Raw genomic sequence first — 25,672 nt, 5'->3', positions numbered from 1 at the left:
GCGCCCATTTTCTAAAGAGGGGGGACCCTCTTGGCACACTGACAGCAACAAGATGTGGTGTGGAAACATGGGGAAAGGTTCCAAGAACTCGAAGGGTCACACGAGGCCCCGAGAGTGGCCGACAGAGGAGCTGAGCTGGGGAGCACCCCGCCACGTCCAGGCCCCAAGGTGCCAGCGTGCTGGCCAGCCCCCCAGGACGCAGGCCCTCACTCCAGTGGGGAGAAAGCCTGGAAAGACAGCTGCATGTCGGGACGGGGGTGACTGCCAGGTCTGCGCGTGAGGCCGCCACAGGCACACAAGCAGGGCTGCAGCCACAGCAGGTCTGGGAGACCCCAGCAGGCACTGAGGGACAGGAACATGAGAGGCAGGTTCTAACCAAATCCCGTCAGGAAGCTTGTGATCAGAGCCTGAACACGTGGCAAGACCCGTGTTAACAAGCCCACGCCACTGACCCCCAGCGATTCTAGGATGAAGGATAACAACGTGGCTTTGACATGATGAGCTTGAAGCTGTCCTGAAAGAAGCTGTCCATTCCCTGGTAAAATCAGCTGATAGGTGCTAATGCTGGGCCTGTCTTATTTCCCCAAATTTCAGTGACCCTACAGTTACATCTCATCTTACAATTTTATTTAAAATCAGCCATATCAAGGGTCAAGAGCAGATAGCAGGTACCTGCCCTAAAGGAGAAGGAAGAGAATTCTGCACCTCTCCCCAGATCTGGCAAAAATTTGAAATACATCCTCGGCCTGTAACAGAAACTGCCCAAGGTGAAGGTCAGGGTGTGTCCCACGCACCTGGTTTATGGCAGCATGCCGAGCATCAGGTCCTCCTGGATCACAGGGGCCGAGACCCACTGACACCCCCCCAGGCCTGGAAAGGCCTCTCCGGTCGCCAGGCAAGGGCTGTGAGCAGCTCTCTACTGGATTTACGCGGCTACCGTCTGGCCCGTCCTGCCGCTGGCGCTTCCACAGGGGTCATCGCTGCTTGGAGCATGGCCCCAGTGAGGACGCCAGGGCTAAGACAGATTTCTGGAAGGTCAGAGACACATACTCACCACGGGATCGTTCCACCAGCTCAGGCCCTTGAAGGCATAAAACGTGGGTGTAACGAGACAGACAAACACTAGTCCCTCAAGCAGATGGAGACCCCTGAGAAGCTCGCAGGCACGTGACACCGCCCACAGAATCAGACCTCGCTTAACAGTCTGCTTTTCTGAGAAATGACTGCTGCGAACTAACCTCGGCTCACGGCTATGTGAACAGTCCTGCCCCACGCCATCGTCCGGACTCTCGCCTATTTTCAGATTTGGCTGCAGTTCTGTTATTTCTTCCAAAAGTGTAATTTCACGCAGAAATGGAGGCCACAGGGAAGAAAGCCGCAAAATTAAATCATGAACCAGAGAGGTCTTTTAATTTACCCAAATTAGGAAACTCATAAGAGACTTACTGAGGATTATTGCTAGCTTTTAATATTTATTTACTGCCCTAAAGAATTATCCTGTTCTGTCACTTGGTTTCCAATTTGATGTCTAGCAGAGGCTCCTCCAGGGATGCGAAAATCGTACTTTCACGGGCGGCCGATGGCAGTCTTATTGTTTCTTTCCTCAAGTTCACGGGGCTGTCCTCAGCGCTGTCTGAAGCTCCCAGCACACACAAACTGCACACTCGGGGTCTGGGGCCATCCTTGGACAGAACTCGCTAGAACCAGGCCACCAGCACACAAAAGGGAAGGGTGACCTGGAAGACCCATCCCAGCAGTTACACACCCTCATCGAGCATATGACGGAGGACCACTAGTCACCAGTCTCCCCATCCACACAGGCTCTGCACCCACCAACCCTGCCCATGGACACACCCCTGGCCCACCTGACATGACACCCTGTCCACAGATGCGCACCCCCGGTCCACCCGACACGACGCCCTGCCCACAGACGCACCCCAGGCCCACCCAACACGACGCCCTGCCCACGGACGCACACCCGGCCCACCCAACATGACACCCTGCCCACGGACGCACACCCGGCCCACCCAACACGACGCCCTGCCCACCCAACACGACGCCCTGCCCATGGACGCACGCCTGGCCCATACACGCACACCCAGAACACCTGACATGACACCCTGCCCACGGACGCACCCTTGGCCCACCCGACACGACGCCCTGCCCATGGACGCACCCCCGGCCCACGGACGCACCCCCGGCCCATCCTACACGATGCCCTGCCCATGGACGCACACCCTGCCCACGGACGCACCCTTGGCCCACCCGACACGACGCCCTGCCCATGGACGCACCCCCGGCCCACGGACGCACCCCCGGCCCATCCTACACGATGCCCTGCCCATGGACGCACACCCTGCCCACGGACGCACCCTTGGCCCACCCGACACGACGCCCTGCCCACGGACGCACCCCCGGCCCATGGACGCACGCCCGGCCCATGGACGCACACCCGGCCCACGGATGCACCCCCGGCCCACCCGACACGACCCACTCGTGGCTCACAAGCACGTGAACCTGGCAGTCTCTCAGCTCTGCAGCTCCACACGGGGTTCTCCTGCCCTCAATCAACCCTCGGCTCCACGCCTGGGAAACCTGCCGCCTTTCTGTCTGCAAGGGCTCAGCTTAGCCCAGCAGTTCTCAGCTGTGGTCACCAGACCCACAATTCAGGTGCCACCTGGGAACATACCAAAACCACAGCCGCTGTGCCCCCCACCCAACCTTCTGAATCAGCAACTGCGGGGGTGGGGGGCTCAGCCGTCTGAGTGACAGTAAGATCCCCTCGAGCCTGGGGCTGATAGTGTTTGTCCGACCAGCAGGGAGGCGTCGGCTTGAACACCTGAGTGGCCTGAGGAGGTTCCGGAAGCCAGGTCTGTGTGTTTCTCCTTGGTTAACCTTCTAGGATGACAGCTCTCCAAGGAGCCGGCGGTCGCTCTCTGAGCAACACACGCAGCTCCCAGGAACCACAGGCACCAAAGACACTGCAGAAGCGCCACCCCCCCCCCACACCCCCGCCGCCAGCGAGGCCTTTGAGAGTAACGCACATGTGGCCCTGGGGCCCTCGCAGGCATGTCCCCCTCCAGGAGACATCAGGGCGGATACCATCCCCTTCAATCCACACAAGCAGGCCCTGCTGGACTCCAGGGGGCAGGGGTCAAGGAGAGACCCCGAAAGCCGGACAACCAAATTCGAGTGGGGGCAACGCTGCCCCCAAGGATGGGCCGCTCACTCTCCTGAAGGGTTTGAGTAAGACGTGCAGGTGTAGACAGGCTTACCGAGGCTTCCCAAGAGGTGGTAAATAAAAAGGGAGCAAAACGGGGCAGTCGGCAGGGGTTGGGGTGGGAGGCACCCTGTGCCCCAGGGAGGCAGGGCCCTGAGCCCCTTCCACTCCTTCGTCCTGAAGGCAGCACCATGCCTCTGCCTGCCCATTGCCCGAGGTGGGAACGGTGCAGGCGACTCGGCCCGGAGATGACGTCCAGCCGGCAGGGCACGGCACAGGGCACAGAGCCTCCCTGCATGGCTGGGGGCCCGATCAGGCTGATGAGGAAGAGAAGCTGAGCCCGAGCTGAGTCCATGTCCAGCCACAGTGAGCTGCTTCCAGACACAGCCACGGGCAGACAACCCCTTCCTCTAGCCTCCGAGGGTCCCTGTGCTGAGCACACCTGCACTCTGATCTTACTTGCGTCTCCCTGGCCCCATCTCTCGATGGCCTCCTGGCTGGCCTCACAGTCTCCAGCACGTCCCCTCCGTGCTGCCAGCCTCCCATCCAGAGGGCCTTTCGAGAACACAGTCACTCCTCTGAGCAGAACAGCACCAAGCTCCAGGTCTCCACGAAGCAGCCAGGCCACGTCCACACCTTTCACAGGTGACTGCCTCACCAGCTACCTGCCTTCCCCACACACCTGATTAACTCACGCTGCCCTGAACACACCTGCCAGGAGACCAGACGCATGGGCTCCACAGCACCGGAAATCTGCTGCTCTGCACGCAGCTGGTTCTGGCATTGGGTTTGTTCACCTCCTGGACAAACAGGCCAATGTGCAGGGCAAGAGCGAGAGCTCTGAACACACACTCAGATCTGCTTCCAGCTTCCCCTGGGTTTCTGGGCTTCACTCACCTGTCCTCCCCTCTCCCTCAACACGGACAGAAGTGGCCTGAGCCATGTGTCTGCTATGAGAAGCGTGTGGTGTAAGCCCGGAGCCCGGGCCAGGGACCGAGGAGCTGGGGCTCCGAGGCCCACCCTGAGCATGTTGATGGGGTGCTGCCCTGTGACCCCGAGCCTGCCCCCTGCTCAGCCGGGTCACCTTCCAGGCACCGAGCACTCACTACCCGGCACAGACTCGTCTCCTGAGAAACAGCCCGGCAGCCACGAGAACACAGCACTCAGGGCAGGACGCAGGGCAGACAAGGACGTCGTGACACTTTATTTGTCTTGAAAAGTCGCCATCCCCAAGTACACAATCGTCAACAACACTTGGTTCATTTCTGAGGCCTGGGCGCAAGTGCATCACTCCTCAGAGCCATGACATTCTGGCGACAAAGGGCCACTTCAGGAAGAACAGGACACGCCTGCTGCTCCAGAGGCCTTTCCCACCCTCAGGAGGGACTCGCAGTTTAACAGGAGGAGGAGCTGATGCCAGCATCAGAAACAGTCTCTTCTTGTCCATGTCCAGCATCTGGCTTCTAGGCTTCAGTAAAACCTTCCAGCACACAGCAACCTAAAAAGAAAACCCAATCAGAAAATGTTTAAATCAACACTCGCACACTCTGGGTCCTCTACCATGTACTTAGCACACCAAGCACTAAGGTCATGCCAAGCCTGAGATGGAGGCTACCTCTGCTCGATTTGAGACATGGCCTGCTGAGCCCCTCCCCAGAGAGCACCCCTGGGCCTGGCACCTGCTGCTCCCAGTGCAGGCAGACACCCCAGGCTCCAGAGGCTCAATTTCAATAAATGGGCCAAACAGAATGCCCAGTCTGCAATGACTGAAGCTGGCCAAACGCCTCAGAGGCAGAGGTCTTTTCAGAAATGCGTGTAAGACTCTGATGCTGGGAGCGACTGGGGGCAGGAGGAGAAGGGGACGACAGAGGATGAGATGGCTGGATGGCATCATTGACTCAATGGATGTGAGTCTGAGTGAACTCCGGGAGTTGGTGATGGACAGGGAGGCCTGGCGTGCTGCGATTCATGGGGGTGCAAAGAGTCAGACACAACTGAGCGACTGAACTGAAGTCACATGCTGGACACAGACTTTAAAACCATCGCTGAGCAGGGGCAAGAGTCCCAGGGACTTCTCCAGGAGCACAGACTCCCATTCAGCGGGCAGACTTGCTTGTTCAGGGCTGAAGATGCAGACTTCAAACAGTGGTTAGCAGTGAATTCATGGACTATTTTAGAAACCTTGTTTTAAATGTAGTGGAGAAATCATTCAAGCACCAGAATTTTTATTTTTTTGGTAAAATTATTCTTAATAAAAACAGACTCATTTAAGCACTTCCGGTCTTTTGCATTAATGCACTTTCTGAAGGGATCACAGATTTTGTACATGTTTTGAAAATGATCTCGGGACACTTTAGAGGAGTTGGAGCGTCCCGCTCAAGGGTGCCTGGCTTGCTGACGTAGTCTGGGAGGACTGACCAGACTAAGGAAGGGGTGCTGACAGGACCACCTTGATGGCAGGACTGACCACACCAGGCAGGGCTGACAGGAGCATCCTGCTGGTGATACTGGCAAGACTGGGGTGGGCGAGGCTGGCAGGACTACCTCACAGGCAGGACTGCCCAGACCGGCAGGGCGGCCGACCATCTCGCTGGCAGTAACAGGCGGCTCAGGGCACCCCCACCTGCCCAGTGCCCTCTGCCCAGGTCTCCAGCCCCAGACCTCGCTGCCTGGGTTTCCCAGGACATCTGTGAAGCAGGCAAGCTTGTTCTGTATGGGGCACAGGCTGCACCCCAACACAGCGGGGGGACTCTGTGATGTGGCGGCAGGGCGGGGTGTGTGGGGTGGGGCTCTGAAAACAGAGGAGGCAGAAGAGCTCCTGGCTTTGAAGGAAAACAGCTTTTCTTAAAATTTTACTATTTTTGAAACAACAAAAAACAACTCACCGTTCCCAGGAGGCTGTGTGGCTCTGCCGAGGGTCGGGCTCAGACCCTCCACCTCCTGAGGTCAGACGCAGGCTGCATTCTGATTCTTCCCTCCAGGAGAGACTGGGGAGCCCGCACCAGCTGCTCGCGCTGGTTAAACTTGGGGCGATGAACGAAACAGAGCGGACATTTCTAGTTTCAGTGATCATCCACAGAGTCCCCAAAACAGGGAGAAACGACCACATAATTGTTGGGGGAACAGTCACAGTACCCGTTTTAAACTTGTCACTACCCTTGTGGGTATTGTAGCAAATATTTCAGCTGAATAAGATATCAGTATGATTAGATTGACATTAAATGTTAGCTTACATGTGAATGAAGTTTATATTTAAATGTTGCATTTTGCTCAAAGAAGTTTGAGCCATCATGGAAACTGGAGTGCTCATCGATGGATGAACAGATGAAAAAGTACAGTCTATTTATGCATATGCAGGATACACACTCAGCCAGGAGAAAGGAAGAAACCTTGCTACTGTGGCAGCGTGCGTGGACCTGAGGGCACTGTGCTGAATGAAATAGGTCAGAGAATGGCAAATACTGCACAGTACCACTTACGTTCAGAACAAAAACTAAGAAGTCAAACTTTTAGAAGCAGAGAGTTTCTACTGGGGTTGGGGAAATAGCTGGTAAAAAGGTCGGACCTTCAGCTCTGAGACGGAAAAGATTGAGGATCTAATTTAAACAGATGATGACACTGAACCGTACCACTGACATTTGCTAAGAGACAATAACAAAAGTCCTCACCACCACCAACAAAAAATATGAATATTGAATATGTGAGGTGGTAGGTGTATTAATACGATGTATCAAATCACCAAGACACACATATCTCACAATTTTATATCCAATTATACCTAAATAAAGCTGAACTTAAAAAAGAAGAAATCTGAGTCATACCAAATAATTTGTTTCAATTTATTTTATTAAGTTTAATTTCACTTTTCAACATTTTTGATTGAAAATGACAAAATTAATATGTAAACAGTAACATAACTTGTGGTATTCCGCCATTGTGAATTTTTTCAGTTTCCAGGTATGGAGATGAATGCAGTGACAAATGAAGGAAATTGTCTTTAATATAAGTGACCTGCAAAGAAAAGGAAAACATGGTCAGAAAATCCGTGGCACAGCCAGTGGTTTAGATCACAGGATGAGGGTCTGGGTGTCATACAGCCCACGATGCAGCAAGGAAGTGGGAATCACTGTCTGTAGAACCAAACGAGAAACATTCAGCAAACATAGCACTCCACTGTTTACAGCAATCTGATCACTGTGCTCGTCAAAGGAGAGGTGTTGACACCTGGTGGGCTAGAGCCAAGGAAAGTGATGGCTGCCCACGTTGCAACAAGGACCCAAGCTCTTGCTTTGCAGGACAGAGTGGTGATCTGAGGTCTCCAGGGCTCTGGGGACCAGCTTGTCAACCGCAGGTCCTGGGTACATGGGCACTGTCAGCACAGGCAGCTCCCTCACCACTAGGCACCTGTACACAAGGCCACCTGCCCTTGTCACTGGCCATCTGGTCCAGAGAGAACATCCACTGTGAGCACCCATGGTGCCTATGAGCTTCCTAGAAGGTCCAATTCTGTCTGATTTTGTCTTTCTCGTGGCGGCTCCAGCTAGGCCTGCGATGCTCACAGCTAGGAAGACCTGGCGACCTCACTGTTCGTTCCCAGGCCTCCTGCTCCTGCCTGGCCTGCCCTGACCCTCTGCAGCATCTCCATCGTCAGGTCAGTTCAGTTCAGTCACTCAGTCCTGTCTGACTCCTTGTGACCCCGTGGACTGCAGCATGCCAGGCCTGCCTGTCCACTGCAAACTCCTGGAGTTTATTCAAACTCATGTCCATTGGGTCAGTGATGCCATCCAACCATCTCATCCTCTGTCATCCCCTTTTCCTCCTGCCTTCAGTTTTTCCCAGCATCAGGGTGTTTTCAAATGAGTTAGCTCTTCAGCACCAGTTCTTCCAATGAATATTTAGGAATATGATTTCCTTTAGGATGGACTGGTTGGATCTCCTTGCAGTCCAAGTGACTCTCAAGAGTCTTCTCCAACACCACAGTTCAAAAGCATCAATTCTTGGGCACTCAGCTTTCTTTATAGTCCAACTTTCACATCTATACACATCTACTGGAGAAACCACAGCTTTGACTGGACGGACCTTTGTTGGCAAAGTAATATCTCTTCTTTTTAATACGCTCTCTAGGTTAATCATAGCTTTTCTTCAAAGAAGCAAACGTCTTTTAATTTCATGGCTGCAGTCACCATCCACAGTGATTTTGTTGGCGCTCCAGAAAATAAAATCTGGCACTGCTTCCACTTTTTCCCTTTCTGTTTGCCATGAAATGATGGGACTAGATGCCATGGTCTTAGTTTTCTGAATGTTGAGGTTTAAGCCAACCTTTCTGCTCTCCTCTTTCAACTTCATCAAGAAGCTGTTTAGTTTCTGTTCACTTTCTGCCATAAGGGTGGTGTCATCTGCGTATCTGAGGTTATTGGTATTTCTCCTGGCAATTTTGATTCCAGCTTGTGCTTCATCCAGTCTGGCATTTCACATGATGTACTCTGCATATACTCTGCACGTACTCTGATGTACTCTGACTTCCCTGGTGGCTCAGATGGTAAAGTATCTGCCTACAATCCAGGAGACCTGGGTTCAATCCCTGGGTCAGGTATATTTCCTGGAGAAGGAAATGGCAACCCACTCCAGTACTCCTGCCTGAAAAATCCTATGGACAGAGGAGCCTGGTAGGCTACAGTCCATGAGATCACAAAGAGTCAGACAAGACTGAGTGACTTCACTTTCACTTTCACTCTACATATAAGTTAAATAAGCAGGGTGATAATATACAGCCTTGATATACTTCTTTCCCAATTTGGAACCAGTCCATTGGTCCATGTCCAGTTCTAACTGTTGCTTCTTGACCTGTATACAGATTTCTCAGGAGGCAGGTCAGGCGGTTTGGCATTCCCATCTCTTGAAGAATTTTCCAGTTTGTTGTGATCCACACAGTCAAAGGCTTTAGCATAATCAGTAAAGGAGTAGTCGTTGTTTTTCTGGAACGGTCTTGCTTTTTCTATGATCCAACAGATGTTGGCAATTTGATCTCTGGTTCCCCTGCCTTTTCTAAATCCAGCTTGAACATCTGGAAGTTCTCGGTTCACATACTATTGAAGCTTCACTTAAGAGAATTTTGAGCATTACTTTGCTAGCATATGAGATGAGTGCAATTTTGTGGTAGTTTGAACATTCTCTGCATTACCTTTGATTGAAATGAAAACTGGCCTTTTTCTTTGAACTCCATGGACTGCAGCACACCAGGCTTCCCTGTCCTTCACTATCTCCTGGCGTTTGCTCAAACTCATGTCCATTGAGTTGGAGATGCTACCTAACCATCTCATTCTCTGCCACCACTTTCTCCTCCTGCTCTCAATCTTTCCCAGCATCAGGGTCTTTTCCAATGAGTTGGCTCTTCCAATCAGATGGCCAAAGTATTGGAGTTTGAGCATCAGTCCTTCCTATGAATATTCAGGGTTAATTTCCTTTAGGATTGACTAGTTTGATCTCCATGTTATCCAAGGGACTCTCAAGAGTCCTCTCAAGCACCACAATTCAAAAGCATCAATTCTTCAGCACTCAGCCTTCTTTATGGTCCAACTCTCACATCCCTGCATGACTACTGGAAAAACCATAACTTTGACTATATGCACCTTTGTCAGCAAAGTGATGTCTCTGCTTTTTAATATGCTGTCTGGGTTTATTACAGCTTTCCTTCCCAGGAGCAAGCATCTTTTAATTACATGGCTGCAGTCACCGTCCAGTTTGTTGGAGCCCAATAAAATAAAAATCTGTCCCTGCTTCCACTTTTTCCCCTTCTGTTTGCCATGAAGTGATGGGAACAGATGCCATGATGTTAATTTTTCAACACTGAGTTTCAAGCCAGCTTTTCCACTTTCCTCTTTCACCTTCATCTACAGGCTCCTTAGGTCTTCTTCACCTTCTGCCATCAGAGTGGTATCACCTGCATGCATATCTCAGGTTATTGGTATTTCTCCCGGCAATCTTGATTCCAGCTTGTGATTTATCCAGCCCGGCATTTCTCATGATGTACTCCGCACAGACGTTAAATACGCAGGGTGACAATATACAGGCTTGTTTCAGCCCTTTCTCAGTTTTGAACCTGTCAGTTGTGCCATGTCCAGTTCTAACTGCTGCTTCTTGCTACACGTGCACATGTCCATACATGTGTATATTGATTTCTCCTCTCCGCTTGTGTATGTATATGTAAGCGTATATAAATGGACACAGACAGAGGATGAACAGGCTATCTGGAAAGAAGCAGAACCGTGTAAAATGTAAGGCCCTACACCACATACATAGCCTCGACATCCTGATTGAAAGGTTGTTGCTGAACCATGAAAGATGCTGGGATTCTTGGCCTCCAGAGGAAAAGAATTCAGTCCGGGGCCAGAGACGAGGCTTGATTGCTCAGAGCTTTTGTGTAATAAAGTGTTAGTAAAGTATAAAAGAGACACAGAAAGCTTCTGACATAGGCATCAGAAGGGGGCAGAAAGACTATCCCCCTGCTAGTCTTTACATGGATGTTATATAGTCACTAGCAGTCTGTTAATGAAAGAAAGGAATGTCTTAAAACTCAGAACTGGCACCAGGCCCCTCACACACAAGATGCATTTTGAGATAATGTCAGTCATCCAAGGGCATAACACGACTGACTTGAATCTTGGAGAAAGGCAGATTACCATACGAATAGGTCTGTTTACATGGATTAGGAGAACAGTGTATGAGGACGACATGCTGGTTTGCCAAGTCAGGTCTGAGCCTTTAGGCGAACTGACCTGAAGACAGAGTTTGGGGTAAATGGACAGTACACTAACATGGGTTAAGACAAACGCTTCCATAAGTAAAATGTATCGGTTAGCTCAAAATTTGAGAAAAGTTCAGTTCAGGTGGAACCAGGTGTCACTATGGCAACAATATTCTAAGAGAAACCTCTTTTTAAGTTTGTATAGAGAAGGGGAAAAATATATCACTAGTTTGTTTCCTCCTGCCACTCAAGAGAGAGAGAAAAAAATGTCTGACGCTCGCAGCCTATCTCCTCTGCTTGGAGACCCCTGGGCAGGACCCACTCAGGATCAAGGTGCTCACACTGGCCTCTGTTTCTCATATGCACAGTCTTGGGGGACAGGCAGGATGTCTTGACTGCCTCTCCCCCCAAGGGAGCAGCGTCTCAGGCAGCCCGTGCGTCAACTTGGACTCTCCTCCGTCTCTTCGGTCAGGGGAGCCCATTCATTCCCACAAAGACCCTATACCGCTCACACTCCACGTGTCCATGGCTCCGCCATGCTGACGAGCTGTCCACAGCAGTCTCAGGACCCTTCCCTAAAACCGGCAGTGACGGGGAGCTGGGGGAGGCTCCTGAGAAACCAAGAGTGGAGAGGGGAGGGTGCAAGACAGGAAGCACCGAGACCACACTGCAGAGAGGACAGCGCCGCCCTCCTTAGGCCCACAGCCCCACATGCCCTGACCCCGTGATGGTCTGGAGCTCACAGGCAAACGGGTGGGCCAGAGAATCCTGGACGAGAAGGCCCTAGCTCCCTGACCTTTTCTCCAGGGAAGTACACTTGGTAAAATCATTTGACACTAAGTATTTCTGGGTCTTAAGCTGAGTTACAAATTTAGCAAATTATTTTGACTCCTGAACTCTTTTTACCACATCAGTGGATGGTTTACCCAGGCCTCTGGCTGCCGACACGGGTTTCTGCCTGCCCGTAACTTGTTGGTCTATGATTAGGGGAAAGCCACTCCAACGACTAGCCCAAAGATGTTAGCTGAGCTCAGCACGGTAGACCCAACCCACAGACAACAGGGTGTCTCGGCTGACAGTCAGTAAGAGAATACCACAGGCCACAGGCCAAGTCCTGTCTGTGCCTCAGGGAGCATTCCTGTCACCTAGAAATGAAATAGGTCACCTCAGCTCTGCTTCTGTGATTATTTCCCAAAATGTATTGTGCTTTGTGGCTGGCAGCTTCTCATCTTTTCTTGCCAGAAAATTAGGAAACCCCATGCACTGGGAGCCTCCTTGTGCTTCTAATATCAAGCACAACCACCTCTTCTCAATATTTAAGATGTCATCCTCACTGGCTCCTTTTATTCAGGAATAAATTAATATTGAAATTAGTATCAATTGCTCTGTAAACACACGACCATCACAGGAACAAACTTCTAGGACAAACAAGCCCTCTGGTTTTCCATCTGAGCTCACAAGGTGCCTTGGGCAAGTTACCACACTTCTTCCTCCCAGTTTCTTCACCTAGGAGATGTGTGTAAGGACGCCTTGTCCCCGTGGGAGACTGATTAATCTCTGTCTGCTCTCGGGGCTTCAGGGAGCGGCCTGTGATACAGGGTGAAGCAGGGCGGACCGCGGCCACGCTGGGCCAAACAGATACCCCTCTTAGGGACTTTAAATCTGCAGAGAGATTCTGTCCAGCTCCGGAGTGCGGATGCGCACGTGAGCCCAGAGCTGGAGGGCAGTGTGGACCAACATCCAGGCAAGCAGCCTCTCATTTTGTTGCAGGCAGTGTGAGTGGGTTTTCGGCCCTTTAAACCCTACAATTCCTGACACCAGTGCCCAGACGTCCAGGTGTTGTCAGTCCAGACCCCAATCACACTGTTACCAGGATCCCTCTCACTCTCAAACACACCCCAACTTAGCCAATAAACCACATGGTGATGATCCCTGAGGCCTCGTCGCCCTGTTAGCTTCAGCACAGCATCAGGAGAGACGGTATGTGTGGAAGGCTTCTGAAACCTGCTGGGCTGCAACGAGCAGGCTCCCTTTAACTAGGGTAAGAGGCAGTGGGCTGCACTCAGAGCAGAAACCAGTACGTGCACATCGCCCTGGACCGCACGGAGGTGCTGGCCCTGAGTCCGACTGCAGTGGGCAGAAGCAGCAGCACACAGCACACTGAGTGGGGAGAACAGGACAGTACGTAAACTGCTCCCATCTCTATAAGCACAATCGCATCAAAGCCAAGTCTGCGAACCGTTCGCAGAATCCACAGGAGAAGCAGCCGTGTTCCAGAGAGTCACTAAATCCTGGCACCAGTGACTCACCTTCAACCCAGAAGTGGTCTCCACTACCAGGGGAGGGCAGCAAACTCTTCTCGGTCCCCATCTACATGGGAGGGCCATGCTCCAGACACAGGGAGACAGGGCTCTCTCCTGCCTGAGACTCCTGGTGAAATCTTGCATTGTGGAATTATCGCAATGGAGATGCTCCAGTCCGGGCACTTCTCAGCCTGGTGCAATTACCTCAAGATGCAGAACCATGATGGGGAGAGACGTCTGAGCTCCAAACAGCAGGAGGTGTGAGAGCCACCTGTGAAGAGGGACATGTGATACAGCACGCCTCCCAGGCACCATATGAAAAAGCTGTTTGTGTTCACTGTGAGAGACTAAGGCTTATATGACAGCAAGCATCTACAGCGGTTATGATGGCCTGTGAGAGGTGCTCAGACGCTCCCTATAGAGGGGAGACAAGGACTATTTTACCAGGACTGACCTTCTCCGCTGCTTCCTCCATGACGTGAGGAGACAAGAAGGGGCCGGGCCAGGGCTCCCCAGAAGCGTGTCCACCAGCTCCCAGGTCCAGGACTGCCCTGCGGACTGTCTTCAGTAGCAACTGCATCAGCTGCAGCTGCTCCTTGCTGCACGAGCCAGATGTACGGGTTTGCAAAGTAAATCCACAGAATGAGGCACCAAATAGTTTTTAACAGACAAGTAGTGGAAATCCCAAAGAGCAATGATGTTTGAATTGAAGTGACAGTTGAAATGGGTTTCCTCTGAATTAAAATATTTCCAAGAAAGAACAAGATCTAGAATTAAGTAGCCAATGAAGATGAAAACACTGAACCATGTTTAAATGTCACGGGTTACTAAATCAAGGAGTCTTCAGTTTGGGAGGAATTAACTGTAATGTCTGCAGAGAGGCATGTGTGTTCACCACCTGGTATGTGCAGAACTGGAGGGGCCCTCGCTCCCCCAGACCTCGGTGGACGGTGGGGGAGCCTGGCTGGACCTGACGGCAGAGACCACCCACAGAGCGGCCAGGAGCCAGCAGGCTGACTAATAAGACATCAAATCCTCAGTGGCTGGAGCTGCCTTCAAAAAAATCATTTGTTCCTCAGGTCAAATCAACTGCCATAAGAAAGAGCCACCACTATTAATTACACAGCCACCTCCCCAAAGTCTACAGAACTTTCTAATAAAATGGGAACTGGCAGCTCCTGACATTCTTCTAAGTGGACCTCAATTATAACAGGAAGTGAGTCACTTTTACTGAAGGAGAGGAGGAATGAGAGGCGGCGCAAGAAACGGAACAGCACCGCCAGTGAGTCCAGGAGCCAAGACCCCAAACAACACAGGGAGGTGTGGGTGACAGGACATTCTACAAAGGGGGCCCTTAGACCAAGACGAAGAAGAGGGTCTCCTGACGCTGGGCCACCCGTCAGGGACCCCCCTCCATGCTGACGGCACATAGCACATAAACCCCCTGAAACATAAAGCGAGGTGTGGGATGCAGGCTCCCCGCCCACGGTCTTGGGGGCCTGGCAGACGAGGACTGTGAGAAGCACCTGTCCCTGGGTGCCCACGGGCCCTGCCCGCTGCCCCTCCTGCTCCTCTCAGCCCCTGGTCAGGGTGAGCAGTCGGCACCGGCTCCCTCGCACAGGAGGAGGGGCCCAGCAGAGCCCCTCGCCTGTACCAGGCTGCCCTCAAAGGCTAGCCAGGCGGTGCCTGAGGCTGGCGGCAGCTCTCCACCCTTCCGCAAGCAGGGCAGCTGACTGCTGACAGCGGACGGCGGCTCACCAACCGTGCAGGCACAGCCTTGCTGTGCAGGACAGCCGCGTCTACCACAGGGCAGGGCCCCTACACATCGGCAGGACTTGAAGGCATGTCTTCGGTGTATTCAACTGCATTTGAAATTATACCAAATCAACAACAAAATACCATTTATGTGCAAACACTCACTTTGTTCCCTTTTCAAGAACACAATTTCTGAATAACGTCTTATTAGAATATGACCATAATTCTGTTAAAATACTATGATGCAACTGGTGTCAGTTCTCACATTAATAGATACTAGTTATAAAATCAGTGTCAAAGAAAGCTGAAATAGTTTAATGTTCTCATAGAAACTAATTGCAATTAAATTTCCAAATGACCTTTTTAACCGATGTTTTTCTTCTAAGAGACATTTACCTCTTTAATCAAAACCTTGACCCTGAATTTCTTAAATGCTTCCTAATTAAAAAACAAATATGTCCAAAGGCAAAATAGATCAGGACCTTGCTTCACTGATCAATTTGGATGAAAAATGGGACACACATAAAAACTTATTTGAGCCTGAAGAGTTATGTCATTTTCAGCCCACAACCTGAGAGCACAGACTCAAAGCCTCTCTAACCTGAACCAGGAAAAGAACACATCAGCTCCTGAACAGAGGGAGCTTCCCACCAGAGAGGTAACGTCTCCTCCAACATCAAGCACCAAAGGACAGGTGCTACCCTGACCACGGTGGCACATTTTCCCGTTTAAAATGCCTCTGCTATGGAGTTTGAGGAACAAAGTCTCGTGTTTCTGGGCTCAGAATGTTGAGCCCAAACAAACCGAAATGTTGTCCCCTAAAATCATGATTTTAGGTGAGACAAAACGTCTTGCCCCATAACCGACTGAGTCACCTTCCTGACGCTCCCCACACACGGAGGGTGGAGCGGCCAGCGCTGGGGTGCTTGCTGCCTGCACCCCAGACACCCGCAGAGAACACGCCTGCACCTGCTCCTTTCCAGGGGTCCCCGCATACCCGGAGCCACCCTGACCGCACGGCTCCAGGTCCTTAGGGCCAGCAGCACATGAAGGAAGTGTTTGTCTTTATAACCGGAGAGAGGGGTGAGCACACCAGATGCACGGACCTGGGACAGCTGACACCTGGGTCCTCCTGCAAATGACGCCTGCCCCCCAGGGACCACAGCAGCAGAAATGGTGGTGGGCACCCACAACGGACGAGGCCCTGAGACACAGGATGCCCACGCAAAGCGCAAGTCGTAAAGGTAGCCTTCTCTTCAGAAACAGCGTCACAGGCTGGTTTTCTGCCCAACTTCTCTTTGACCTCAACTGTGCTCCATTAAAACCTAAGTCCTAGGACTCACGCCAGCAGTCAGACTTCTAAACCACGTTCCCAGACAATATCTGTGACACCAAATTCCAGGATGGGAAGTCGCTAAGAATGTGAGGTGTGCCGTGCCAACCAGGTGAGGGGTGGTCCTCTGGGACAGGCAGGGGCCCAGGCAACTGGGCAGGCTGCCCCACAGGCCGGGGGGGCTGGGCCTCTGGCCTCCTCTGCGCTGTGACCCCTAAGTGGGAAGCACGGGGCCGGGCTCACTGCACGCCCGCAGGCTGATGACGGTCCCCTCAGAGCGCATGCCGTCAACCGTCAGGGAAGCAGCAGAAAGGGTGCCCAACAACGGCGCCGTCGGCTGCTTTCAGCCCAGGGGCTCTGACTCTGCAGACGTGCCGTGTTTCCTCTGAGAGGCTTACAGACCCCCAGGGGGCCCAGGGGCACAGAGTGCCCAGTGTGCTCCCACCAAAGCTTCCCCTGAGCCCCCGCCTTGTCCAGCCAGGCCGCCCCAGACCAGGGAGCCCAGCCTGCCCGTGGCTTCCCGCTGGGAGGTCTGGCTCAGCCCCCCGCAATCGCAATCGGGACCCACGCCCCGGCGGTGCCTCTGACCCGCTTCCCCGTGCCGGGCCAGTGAGTCTCAGTCACTGTGTGACACCCATGTTCTGACACACTTGGAGGATACTGGGCATCACGACACTGTCCTGACAGCGTGACAAGCAGGTACAGGCTGTGCTGAGCAGCTCTTACGAAACAGGGCAGAGCTTGATGCAGGGTGGGCTGTACTTCGCTGGTATAACGTCAACCCAACATTGAAGTAGCTTCTGCACTTACGGGAAAATGCTCATAAATTCATAAGAAAGTGAAGTTAGGTCAGCAACTAGCTCTACTCTCTGATGGACCCAGAGGCTCGGTGGGAGAGTGTGAATACAGCCCGGCTGCCCCACACGAGGAGCTGTCAGACTACTGAAGACTCCCAGTGTCCCAGAACACACACTGGAGCCCACAGCCCTCCTTCAACCTCCGTGAGCTCCACACCAACCCCAAATCACACAGGGACTTGACAAGCTAGACTTCACCTACTTCATATTGTAAAAAGAATCAAAAATGCGAATTAAAGCACTAATGAAATGTCACTTTAGCTTATCAGATTTATGAAGATAAAACACAAAATTTAAATCACCAAATGCTGGCTACGCTGCTATGAAGGTGTCTTGCCAGTGGTGATATACGGTTGCATGGGCCCTGAGGAATGCAGCTTGGAGGCACACAGCAAGAGTCTGGAACAGGCAGATACTGAGCCAGCAGTTTCATTTCTAGGAACAATTCTAGGGAAATTTTAATCAGAACAGGAAATTTTAAAATTATGTTTTCATTTTAACACTAAAAGCCAAAGGATCGGAAACAACCTAAATGTCATGTCTGTTCTGATGTGCATTAGACACTTCGTGCCAAGCACCATGCATGCGTAAAAGTGGGTATAAAAGATTGAAGTAAATACATTTCTGGTTCTGGTAGAATTTATAACTGGAGAGAGGGATGAGCACACCAAAATAAAAATATAATTTCACTAAAACATGATGATAAAGACTCAGCTGAGAAAGGGTCTGGGAATGCCTCTTGACCGAATGTTATGTAATCATTAACCCAAAGGTTCCACTTAGAACCCAGCTGCCACATGGCAAAGCCAAGCCTTGTGGGTGGTGACTAGGAGCAGACACAGCCCTCGATGACTGGCTGGCCGATGGCAGCACCACTGCAGCCCTGGGGTGGACCTCTGGCCCCTCTGCCCTGACCACAGCCCCCAGTCACACACAGAGAGCTACCCACCTGAGCCAGGTGGCCATCAGTCCCTGGAAATGACTGCTGCTTCTAGCTGCTGAAGTGGCTTGTCACACGGTCACAGAAACCAAACAAGATGGATTTGCTAGAGATCCAGCCTTTGGAAAGTGCTGCTCACAGTGGTGGCCTACTCCCCAGGCCTTGGATGTCCCCCCCGAGGCCTCTTGCAATGTGGGGTGAAGCAGGGGTTGTTCAGGGCAGGTCAGCTCGCCCAGCAGGCTGCCATCCAGGTCACGGCAGAAGCCCTGGAGAAGCACAGAACCGCTGCAGGGCCGCAGCAGCCTGGGTCGCTGGGAGGCCCCCGGCCCTGTGGACACTGTGACCTCTTCCCTACCACACAGCCCTCCCCCATCACTTGTCACAGCTCCCTGAGGCCATCTCTTCCCATCAGCCACCCTCCCTGTGTCCTTCACAATTTCTCGTTCTCATTCTGGTTTGTCCTTTCTTGTCCCTTTAAAGAATAACACAGGACTGGGGAATCCTGGGACCGCAGCCCTCAGGAACCAGACTCGGTTCCTGGCTGGCATCAGAGCCAGCCTGTGGGGACCAAACCCCATACTCGTGTGTCAGGAAGGGAAGCCAGATGCGTCACCTGGTTCCGGCCTTGTCGACCTTCCAGGCACCTGCCTCCAGGCCGCGCAGACAGGCATCATTCTGTAAGTGAATGTTGAGTAGTTTTTCCTGATTATTGGCCCCACTCAAACCTGGTCTTCTTTCAGAGCTTGACTCTCTTAACAGCAAGTCATTTATTTCATGTAGTCAATTTTCTCAGCATGGATTTAGTTAAACACGTTAACTGTGGCCATTTCAATAGGACTTCTTTCTCCTTAATTATAGCATGAGGTCTTAGGACCCTGAGGAACTATTGAAAATGTTCTCTGCAAACCAGCTAGAAAGATAATACTTGGTTATCACTGTCTTTCCTTAAATGCAGAGACACACTGAAGAGCTCCAGGTTCCAACTGCTGAGGACATAATCTTGGACTCACCCCATGTTAACTCTGCAGCCAAATCTGACCCCTTGAACTCAAGACTCCCCATCTGTAAAACAAGTAGAAACAGCAGCCACCGCAGACACATAGACGGGGCTGAGAAAACCTACAAGGACAAATGTCCCCAGGATAAGCGAGCACCTTGCTGAACGAGGTCGGTTGTCTTAGCATCCTTGTCGAAGTTCAAACAAGTCTCTGCATCCATCACTTTCCAACCAAGGCCATTGCCGAGCCCAGGAGCTCATGCAGTGACTTTCCCCCCCTTCCAGCCTGCACCTGTGAAGTCCCAAATCACAAGATTGTGCCCTTGCTTCCTGGTCTTGAAACAGCGACAAAAATCATGTGGGGAGATTTTAGATTTGTACCTACTTTAGGGAAATACAGAAAAAGACAGATTGCTAGCTGCCAAATTCATGAACCCTAGTAACTTCTAGAGCTTCAACATTACTTTGAACTATAGCTAAGACAAAACAGCCATGCCTTAATTCTAAAATATTATTTGTTTTATCTGTAAAAATCGTGGTTTTTTTTTTCATTTTTGTGTCTACAACATATTTTCAATATACTTAACTCAAAAGTTTAGGTATCAGAGTGCTTTATAAACAGAAGCACTTTGATCAACAATGATATAATATAATAAATAATAGATGAACAACTTGAAAAATTTTTGTAAATGTTATTTAAATACTTTCTGTTGTTGAAGGTTGGCCTAAAAATGATAAACATTAGAAAAAATAACATGAAATTGTATTTCTGATCAAAAAGCACACAGCAGGCTTCTGGGCCAAAAAGTGGAGAAAAGCCATGCCCAGCATATCTGTCTTTTAATCATAACAAGATAAGAAGAGGTAACAGCAAAGTCACTCCCTCCCTCCCAGAGAAGTGTAGAGGTCATAACCCCAGCTGAGAATTAAAATAGCAGCCTCGCAAAACCTAGAAGTCAGGCAGGACTAGCAGCTGTCAAAGCAGACATATATCAAAGAAAATCTGACACAGAAGACTTGAGACAAGCACACTGAAATCAAAGGAGCGGGAAGTGCGGTTGGGAAAGTTACAGAATAGATAACAGGATGGAAAAAGACGATTCAGTACAAGGACAACTGGCTGGTTATGGAAGAAGATGGACCAAACGACACCAAATGGAACAGAAACAAACAGGAAACAAACTAACCTCAAAGACATAATGGGAGGGAGGATCTATGACATAAAGGAAGTAATGAAGACCACAATTAGAAATATGACATGACACAGGATTCTAAACAAATTTGAACAGAATTAACAGCCATGAAATTAAAAGACGCTTACCCCTTGGAAGAAAAGTTATGACCAACCTAGATAGCATATTCAAAAGCAGAGACATTACTTTGCCGACTAAGGTCCATCTAGTCAAGGCTATGGTTTTTCCAGCGGTCATGTATGGATATGAGAGTTGGACTGTGAAGAAGGCTGAGCACCGAAGAATTGATGCTTTTGAACTGTGGTGTTGGAGAAGACTCTTGAGAGTCCCTTGGACTGCAAGGAGATCCAACCAGTCCATTCTGAAGGAGATCAGCTCTGGGATTTCTTTGGAAGGAATGATGCTAAAGCTGAAGCTCCAGTACTTTGGCCACCTCATGCGAAGAGTTGACTCGTTGGAAAAGACCCTGATGCTGGGAGGGATTGGGGGCAGGAGGAGAAGGGGACGACAGAGGATGAGATGGCTGGATGGCATCACTGACTCGATGGATGTGAGTCTGAGGGAACTCCGGGAGATGGTGATGGGCAGGGAGGCCTGGCGTGCTGTGATTCATGGGGTCGCAAAGAGTCGGACACGACTGAGCGACTGAGCTGAACAGATACCAAGGAATATCTTTCATAAGTAAGGACTAAGTAGAAGTATTTTTAAGTTCTCAATCACACAGGCATAAAGCAGAGGATGAAATTAACCTGGAGTGACACATCCTAGGGGTTCTACAGGTAAATGTGACCCATGGACACCACACCAGCTGGGTCACCCCTTAGGTGGAAGCAAGGCGCATGGCCTCCCCACATATGAACAGTGCAGAAATGTGGGGCTCATGTGCCTTCCTGGGACAGGGAGTCATGATGAAATCCAGCCCCCAAAAGAGCCAGAGGGAAATCGTGGTATGAGGATCACTGTAGCATTTCTGCCAGAAGACAACAGGACAGAAAATTAGGAGCTAGCACTAAAGTAAAGGAAGTGTGTGATCCAAGAATTTACGTTCAGCCAAGTTTTACTTTGAGAGTAAGGGCAAAAGACAGGTATTCTCATCCAGAAAAAAAAATCAGAAAATAAATGCCCATGGCTCATGTTGAAAAGAACCACCTTATAACAAAATTAACCAACCAAGAGATCAAAACACAAAAGTCAAATTGGGAAGGCCTCAATCAAAGGAGTGGCAGGTGGGTGTTGAGTCCACACCAGTGGCTGAAAGAAGCCTCTGCAGAGGCTGGACTCCCTGATGTGGACACTATGGACCCTGCCCAGCAGATGGCATGCGCGTGTGCACACATGAGTGTCTGTATATGCACACACCTGTACTTGACTTCCTGTGGCAGAGGAGAGAACGCAGCAGGAAATACATAAAGACTATTTTCATATTTTGAGGCTTTTTTCATTTTTTTTCTTTTAAAATTATTACAAAGTCTCTTAAGGAATGGTCTATTTTGATAAAGAAATATTTATGTGGCACACAGTAATAATTTGTTTCACATCAACTTATCAATTCTATTAAATGGTTACATTTTCTATTTTCATGAAAAATACTCTGTGGACTATGATCCCACTGATAACAGTATTCCTAAAGTTTTCCCTGTAATAGACTTGCTGTACCATGATACTTATCCTGAGTGGTAGGAGTTTTGATGATCATATGCTGTCTTCTTTTAGTTTTCCACATAGGTTCAATGTTTTAAAATGTGTACTGCTTTTCATCTTAAAAAACAGATAAACTAAAAAGAAATGAAAAACTATATCAAGTAAAAATATACAGATTTCCCAGATGTTTATACAGGACCTTTAAATTTATTTTGTAATTTTCATGAACTTATTACAATATTTAGGTTCACTTTTCATGTGAACTGATGAGGATTCATCTTTCAATCTGAAAAAGCATGATGCTTCTAAGTCAGCTTAGAAACCGAGCTGAATCAGTAGCTAAGTTATGAGGCATTTTTACAAAACTGAATCATGCCACTCTGAATCATACGATGTTTTCAGTTAACTCTCACACAGTGAATGAAAGTCCATCACGTGCACACTGTGCTTTAACCGCTCCCCCACTGCTGGAGAGCACAGCTATTAATAGCTTTGAACAAAGATCCTCATCTATGGCAAACACTATTGTCTTTGGCTAGGCCATGAAGGAGTCCAAAAAGGAATCCTGGGGATGACGTAAAATGCTATCACTCATGGGAAGGTGAACTTCAATCCACACATGCAAGTTCTAGGAGGCTTGTTTCAAAAGAAATCAGTTAGAGTAACAGATAACTCAGACTCGTGACTTTTGTCACTTCACTGTAAACTGTGCTGACACTCAACACAGGCTGGGGTCTGAATATTCCAGTAAAGGATGGTCCAACACGAGTTACAACGCACTCAAGGAGACTCAGTTTCAAACGGGATCTTTTACACACAAGCTATTTTCAGAAGACTGTTGAACATAGGAAACGTTCTGCAAAGATGCGCCTCTGCTTGAAGGATAACAAACCGCGTCTTGTATCATCAGGGCACTTCCTAAGAACAGACAGACTCGTTCACACAAGGCATCTTGTTCATGTGGCCAATGGCAGGTATGACACCTTGCACCTAATACCCAGACCCTTGCAGAGTTCCCCCAGCGTTGGACCCACATAGCCCAGGACACCCAGTCTTCATTTGGTGCTGTTCAGAGATGAGCTTTGAAGAAGCGGGTCTCAAACCTCTGTCAGAGTCACTACTTCTTATCTGTTCCCATGGTGACCACGGGACCCCTGAGGAGAGGTCTACACTCCTCAGAGCAGCATGCGCTGTCCCCCCAGAGCAACCTGGGGTGTTCTGGGGGGTGACTGGCACTGTGGTCCTCCGTCTCAAAGCCAAAGAGAAGTAAGTTCCTCCCCCTGAGGTCCAATGGCCTCTTGACCCCCTGGCCTCCCAGCCGGGTGCCCTCAGCACTGCAGAGAGCAGGGTGAACTCGGAACTCTCTCAAGGCTGCGTGTGCTGGTGATTTCCTCTGGGTCCAGCTCCAGAGGTTCCAGCAGCAGTGGGTCTCCCTCTGCCTCTTTGAAGCGATTCTAAAAAGGGAGGAGACAGTTGTGCTGGGAGCCAAGGGCCACCTCCGTGAGCAACAGCAGGAGAAAACAGAGTTCCTTCTTGCCCGGGTCTTCCAAATCGTCCAGCCCACCTGTAAGGTAGCAACTCTGACCCTCTGGGCAGAAAACATAGTGCTTACCGCTCCCTAGACACGTTTCTACTGCTGCTGCTGTGTCGCTTCAGTCATGTCCGACTCTGTGTGACCCCACAGACAGCAGCCCACCAGGCTCCCCCATCCCTGGGATTCTCCAGGCAGGAACACTGGAGTGCATTGCCATTTCCTTCTCCAATGCATGGAAGTGAAAAGTGAAAGGGAAGTCGCTCAGTCGTGCCCGACTCTTCACGACCCCATGGACTGCAGCCTTCCAGGCTCCTCCATCCATGGGATTTTCCAGGCAAGAGTACTGGAGCGGGGTGCCATCGCCTTCTCCAGTTTCTACTGCTACCACTCCAAAAAATAAGGATCATCAAGCCAGGCTGAGCTGAGCTGACGGCACATCACTCATGCATTTACAAAGTGACTGGAGTTATCCTCGTATTTTCCTAGTTTGTCAATAGCTACTGCTGCCTGGTTTCCACTGCTGGTTTCTGTTTTACCAGTCACCTTCCACCTTCAACAGAAACAGATGCCAGCTGCTTCCTTTAGGGGGAGAGACGGGGTTGTTCCTGTAACACGAGCAGTGTAGGACTAACATCTGGATTACACATTCCATTGGAAAAAAACAGGCATACAAATGATGGGAATACTAAAATTCACCAGTGCAAATTATAGAAGAAAAGCTTCGTTACACTATAATAGACATGGTTTTCCACTGTAGGACATACTAATCATAATTAGTTGGAAATATTGTTTAAGAGGTAAAAAGAGGCAATCACAAAATTACTATAAAATTTATTCACTATTCAACAAGAAACATTTCAAACAGTTGCAGATGCATCTTAACTTCTTTTTTTTAATTTTTAATTTTACTTTATTTTACTTTACAATACTGTATTGGTTTTGCCATACATTGACATGAATCCACCATGGACTTCTTAAAATCAAAATACTAACATGTCAGAGAAACAGCAGAACTTCGTATGGGCGCTGTCCATAGCCCAACCAACTGTACCTCTTACTCCCAGAAACCAGTACTCACACAGGTAAAGCTGGGTTTTCATATTAATCAAGTACTCTCCATTTATTCAGTCACTCAGAGACATGTTTGTGGCCTTTGAGGTCAACATGTTGAACAAAACAGCATCAGAATCTATCTCAGTAGCTGGAGAAATAACACATTTCTGTTTCAGGTTCTAAATATGTGACACAGTCCGGGTGAAACCAACCGCACCGTCTGACTGGCTTTAAACTTCCTGTTTCCTAAGTTGTTAAAGCACCATGCACGCAAAGCTAGGATACACTGGAGGTCTCTAGGCTGAAGCGGGATGGCTTTCTGTGTCTGGCACAGACATCCCTCACACGTGGGGACCTGCTTCTCCACAACAGACCGAGTCATCTGAGCCGTTGCCACTTCAGTCAGCCCAGCGCCCCGGGCTTTGCTTCACATGGACCATCAGCTTGGGGGAAACGCACTTTAAAAGCGGGGGCAGGTCCCTCTGAAACCCACACTCGCCGACTCTGCTCTGGGAGAAAGCTCAGGCTTCAAAACCACACAAGTCAGATGGGATCACACCCATGAGGAAACCAGGGTCTTTTAGACGACTTCCAGAAATACAGCATTACTAAAAATCACTGCTTGAGGTGCAGCTCAAACAATTTCTGGTGACTTCTCCAGAGTCTCCAACAATAATTGGCAATGATATTGTTGCTAACTATTGAAACCATCTACACCCCGGCCCGGAGAAGGCAATGGCAACCCACTCCAGTACTCTTGCCTGGAAAATGCCATGGATGGAGGAGCCTGGTAGGCTGCAGTCCATGGGGTGGCACAGAGTCAGACACGACTGAGCGACTTCACTTTCACTTTTCACTTTCATGCATTGGAGAAGGAAATGGCAACCCACTCCAGTGTTCTTGCCTGGAGAATCCCAGGGACGGGGGAGCCTGGCGGTCGCACAGAGTCGGACACGACTGAAGCAACTTAGCAGTGGTAGCAGCAGCGCACCCCGGCCACCAACATCTGGTGCTGCCACAGCGTGGAGACCAAAGGCACCAACGAGGAACTCTCGCCATCTGGGCTAAATCTGCCCCCAAAGCCGCACGTCAACAGGGAAAC

This window comes from Ovis aries, chromosome 26, assembly GCF_016772045.2.
Source record: "Ovis aries strain OAR_USU_Benz2616 breed Rambouillet chromosome 26, ARS-UI_Ramb_v3.0, whole genome shotgun sequence".
NCBI classification, from domain to species: domain Eukaryota; kingdom Metazoa; phylum Chordata; class Mammalia; order Artiodactyla; family Bovidae; genus Ovis; species Ovis aries.
Note: the sequence above shows the minus strand (reverse complement) of the source record.